This window comes from Lactuca serriola, chromosome 5 (genome assembly GCF_051521515.1).
Source record: "Lactuca serriola cultivar US96UC23 chromosome 5, Lser_US96UC23_V15, whole genome shotgun sequence".
Classification (NCBI taxonomy): Eukaryota; Viridiplantae; Streptophyta; class Magnoliopsida; order Asterales; family Asteraceae; genus Lactuca; species Lactuca serriola.
The window spans coordinates 108,811,574-108,817,573 of record NC_136412.1 but is presented as its reverse complement, the minus strand read 5'-3'; positions in this window follow the sequence as shown (position 1 = coordinate 108,817,573).

Here is a 6,000-nt window from a genome sequence, read left to right as displayed (position 1 = left end):
AGCGTAATCTCAGATTACGCCCAGCGTACTAGACCCAGAGTCGAGTCCCATCGGCTGCAACTCTACGCTTAGATAGACCGGAGTCATAAGCCGTGACACATTTTTACGCCCCGCGTAACTGAAGTACGCCCCGCGTACCGCGTACGCCCAGCGTACTCCGGTGGTACGCCCCGCGTACGTTACTTTCCAGCACTATAAATAGAGGGCATCAGCTACGGGTTTAGGCACACCATCTCAAACTCCCACATATTCTCCCATACTTCCAAGCTCCAGAGACCATCCCGACGCCCTCGGTTTCCGCACCCGAGCCCCCGACAAAAGATCTACGCTACCGAGACCCCCGAAGAGTCCGAAGACGCAGCTTTCCGTGGTCGAAGTTCTGCTCAACTCTAGCCTCCCTCTCTTCAAACCAAACGAGTGAGTTCATACCCCTACCTTTCAATTCTTTTCATGTTTTAGGGGGGAAATACAAGTACATTACAAGTCAAAGTATCATTTTATAAACGTAAACGTAATATCTATCTTATAGAGTATCGATACAAACATCTTTATGTTTAAAGGGCTATTATATCACCAAGTTATCCTTACTAAATGGAAACATACTTTTTGAGAAACTATAATGAGTATAGTTAACAAGTTATTCATACATTTTACATATACATCTTGACAAACGAAATACTTTCAAATGAAGTAAAGTCTTTCTTATCGTAAATCTGTTTATACCAAGTAATGTGAGATATTCAAACTTCAACGTACTTGTATGTATGCATTTCAAGTCCTGTATTATATACCATAATCTCTTGGAGGGAGAGCGTGATACTTGTGTATAGATCTATACGGGATTGACAACCCCGGACCTAAACTATTAGCTATAGTTAGACCGACAGGTCTGGGGTGACAAATGCCATAACACTACAACACCTGAAGAATGTTGTTACAGGCAGTCAGTGTCAATAGTATGGTTATAAAACTCACATAAAAGTATAAAAACAAGTTTGATTTACAAGATTCATATATGCATTCAGTTTTCCACATTATTTTTAGCACAAAGTTTATCATTATTATTCAAGTATGGAACATACTAACGCACTCCAACTCTGGAAACTTTTCAAACCATTTATAGAAAATATTGGATTTTCTGAAAACCTCGTTCATCGATTTACTACTAAAAGGACATACTTTTCAATGCAAAACAATTATGAACTCACCAACTTAATTGTTGACACTTTTTCGAAACCACTTGTATTTCTCAGGGAATCAGTAATACAGGTAACCACCAGCTTTTGAAGAAGGAACGTTAAGGACATTTATCATTAAACATTTATATCATCATACTGTAATATTCTTTTGCAAATATGTATAACGCAACAAGATATTTTTTTATTATATATATGATGGTTGTGTTACTTTCTTTACAATATTCAATTGTTGTGATACTACGTGAAGTCATCCACCCCCGAATGTTTCCGCCATTCTAGTTTGGTGGTGTGACAGACCAACTGGCTGACATCTTCACTAAAGCCCTACCAGAAGCAAGATTTAATAAAATTCTACAAAGTTTGGGAATGATGGAAGCTGAGTCGGTACCGAAACCCATTTTGTTTCACTAAAAATAGGAGAAGCGAAATAGAGTGAACGCTCAGTATATTTCGCTTCCAGAATTTTCAGGAACCGAAATGAACCGAACGCTCGGTCTATTTCGGCTCCACAATTTTCGGGAAACGAAATGAACCGAACGCTCAGTCTATTTCGGCTCCACAATTTTCGGGAACTGAAATGAACCGAACGTTCGGTCTATTTTGGCTCTAAAATTTTCAGAAACCGAAATGAACCGATCGCTCGACCCATTTCGCTTCATATTTTCTAAGTTATGGTTTCGGTTGTATATTTTTGTAAAGCAATCTTATTCTTTCGTGTGTTTATATTTAGTATTTATTTATTTTTTTTTTATTATTCAGAAATTACAAAAATCCAAAAATATTTTTAGTTTCTGTTTTTATTCTTTTTCATAAATTTTCAAACATTCAAAAATATTTTTATTTTCTGCTTTTATTCTTTTTCAGAAATATTCAAAAACTTCAAAAATATTTTTTTTTATTTTTTTATTTTCTATTTTTTGTTTCGTTTCGTTTTTTTGGTTTGATAATCACAGATGTTATCTCGATTACTATTGGAGCCGGGGCAGGTATAACACTCTTATCTTTGTACTAGTTAAGTGTCCGTAGAAGCATGCTGTTGCATGTAGACCGAAGCCTCCTAGACTCTGAGTGAAGCCTTAATGATTCGATCGACACCTGTCGTTTCTTCCCAATCAGGCCGCTAAATTCACTAAAGTCACGAGCTACCTTACTCTTCTCACAACGAGTTAAGAGTTTTCTGTTTTGTCATTCTTAATTAGCAGAGGTACTTTCGGCTCTTTAACCAACTCATTTTTCTCTATCACGTTTCGCTTCACAATCGTAACCCTTGAGACTCTCAACAATTACCACTGAGGTTTTTGGTTACACAACATCTGTGTTGATGATCTCAGTCACGTTCACCACGTGCGGAGTGAGACCTAAAATCCAACAACTTGAATGAATTGACGGCGAACGCTAATCTGTTTAAGCTATAACTTGTACCTCAAGAAATCTCCTTTATAATTTCTGCGTGATCTTTATGATATCGTCTATCACCAAGACGTTTCTTCCCATAAGATCCAGTTTCAGTTTTGTTTTCGAGATTTCTTATTATTATCCAGTCAAAAAATAAATTCTCCAACCTACTTGTTCAACAGACTACATCGGTCTCACAAGTACTTCATCCTACTTTCGGTCTTATTTTAAGTATCATAGTTCGGTTGAAGCTAAACCAACTACTAAAGCCTATACTTGAAAATATGCCTTTCAATGTTTCTTAACAAACATTTGATCGTATTTTACAGGAAACCACACAGACACTTCTCATTCTCTCTTGACTTTGAAGGAAGAGATTTGTGCTCGGGATCATTCGTTTCATGTCTTCAAAGACATCACTTATATCCCATACACATCTTGCTTTATTTCTTTTTCTTTGGCACACTCTTGCACGAAGATCTTTATGATTTTCCAAACTCTGGATTACGGTACTACTGGCACTTTTCATATTTGTGCTTTCGGTTCTAACAGATAAGGTGGTTCACTTTCATATGGAGGAGCGAAGGTGGCTTAAAATGAAGCATTTTCAGAATTGAAGAGACGGTATTTGGGTAAGGATAAGAATTCGTATTGGGTGCGTGAATTTGAAACGTTTTCTACTCCCACGCCTGCTGATGTATTTCTAGGGAAACCAAGCTGTCAAATCGCGCTTTTTCAGGCGAGGTTTTAGAGATCGTATCATCATAACAGATATTTTCTCTCTCCTGGGAACGGTATAAAAGGAAGTTCTCACACCTACTGTACCTCCTTACCTTCTTCAACTTCTCTCTAGAATACACCAGGTGACATAAAATTGTTCATCTTCTTCAGTGCTCCAATAATGGCGGAATCATCCTCTATTCAAGATCAAACAGCTTCTTCATCCTTACTTACGATAAAACCGAATCAAAATCTCATCATTCAATTGGATCCTTTTCTTTATGATTCGTACATGCTTCATGTTGTAGAGTGTTTCAAGTATTCTCCACTAGTGATTGCTCTCACACAAGTCGAATCAGTTCCTATGTCCCTTCTATCACAGGCAGTGTTCTAAAAGGCGCGACATGGCGTGAGGCGTGGCGTCGCCGTTACGAATAGCCTCATAACGTTCTTGTTAGGCGTGGCGTGTGGCAAGGCGTGATATGGCGTGCCATGGCGCGTTATGGCGTGTTATGGCGCGTGTTTTTTCGTTTAAGACACATTTTTTTGCTCTTTTTTATGCCTTTTCTAGTCGAACATACAAATATTGTGTTTTTGTTAACTTTTTGTTATTAGTTGTTCGTATAACACTTCTAAAAACTAATTATATTTGATATAAATCTATATTTATGTGGTAATATAATTATAAATTAATACAAAATCGCCGCCTTACATCAAGCCTTGAAAAACGCCATGGCTCGCCATGGCTTGTTAAGCTTGAGGCTTGACCTTGCCGCCACGCCTTACGCCTTACGCCTTTTAAAACCTTGATCACATGTCTATTTCACTGCTTCCTATGTAAAATGCAAGGAACAAATTTTTTCGAAATCTTTAATCACAAGACATCGGTATCTAAAGCACGCTTCTATTCACTGCTAGGGCTTGTTGCTGATGCTTCTATCATCTCTCCGGATTTGATAACAACAACTCATTTGTTCTCGATGTTCTATGACATGGGATACACGGACGTTCTAACTATGGTGACGAAATTCAAGAAGTCATGTTTACCACCTCAATGGAATGGTCTGCTTACACTTCTCTACAAGGGGTTAGCAGAACGGGTTGCGGGGTCAGATGGGGCAAGTAAAGGTTCATGACCATTCTTTATGGTCTCTACCGGGGGAATCAATTTGGATTATGGATCACTAATCTGGTCACAACTGGTGCAGAGTCTCAACTCCTCAACCAGACATACTGAGATTTCTTGCGGTCGTTTCTGGACATTAGTCACTCGTAGGGCCATTGAGACTTTTCGGATTCCTGTCATGGAGGATGCTCTGAAGTCTTCTATTGCTACTTTTTACACGGTCAAAATTATTGTTACTGACCCTACAAAATTCATATACATCGGTTCTATTCCTGAATTAATGAGCCGATGTATTTCTAGTGAAAGTAAAGTTATGGCTGATTACAAGAATTTGACTCCTTCGGGTCCACGCCAACTCACCCCTAAGATGCAGAGTGCTTTGGAGGGTGCTGACAAACCTACCAAGCGGTGGAAGAAACCGAAGTCTAAGAAAGCCGAAAATGAAGGTCCCTCGTCTCCTAAAAAGCAAAAGGCTGATACCACTGCACCTTTATCTCCCAAAAAGAAAAAGGTCAAGAAGATGGAAAAGCGACTGAAGGAACCAACGCCTTCTGCTTCCAATGAAGAAGAGCAACCAGTCAATGAAGAAGAGGATGTTCAACACGAAGGCTCGCCAAGGGGAAACACTCCTCCCCGATCTCCAACTCCTGAGGTACAGATTAATGTTCGTACTCCTCCTCCTTCTCCAAAACAAACCACAATACCAATCTTCATTGCTCCCATTCCACCACCTTTCACTTCTCAACCAACTACTAGTGTTCCGCTACCATCACCCATCTTTTCTCAAGCTACAACAACCACAACCGCTGGTCCTTCGGTGAGTGTCAATGTATCTGATACTGGGGGCACATACTGTTAGCATTGACACCCCTGTTACCACTAAACCCTTCTCACCATCACCTTCAACAGACTCTGAGCCTATTCTAGGAGGAGAAAACTTTGATTTTGACTCCACTTATTATAGTCCTTATCAAATTCCAAGTGAAGATGATGATGATAATCCAATGACACATCTACATTTGAAAGATATTCATGATAAGCTTGACAAGTTGCTTGGTTCCTAAGAAACTTATTATGATGTTGTTTTAAAAGCTTTTCTTGACACTGCTCTTCAGCAATATACAGCCTCAATCGACAGCTCTACAAAGGCTATGGATGCCTCCGCATCTACCTGAAAGCAAGCAACAACCGAAGTAATAGCTCTAGTTCAAGATTCAAATATCTTTTTGGAATCGTTCAAAGGCCATGCAGACTCCAATGTTGCGAAGGTTAATGCTTCTGTTGATTCTCTAGCAAAGTCCCATCACGAAGAGACAGCAAAGTTTGATACTGATTGAACTGCTTTCCAGTCTGATCACACTTTGCTTCTCACTTCGATTAATTCTCGCCTTGATAAGCTTCAGGCTGACCTAGCCATGGAAAACAGAATTATGGACGAACTTGCTCTAAAGACTACACAAGTTGAAGTCCAAAATGCTCATCTTGCTCAAGCTCAGAAGGAGATTGCATCAATCAATACTGAGCGAGCAGTTCTTAAAAGCAGTGTTGGGGATGTTCTCT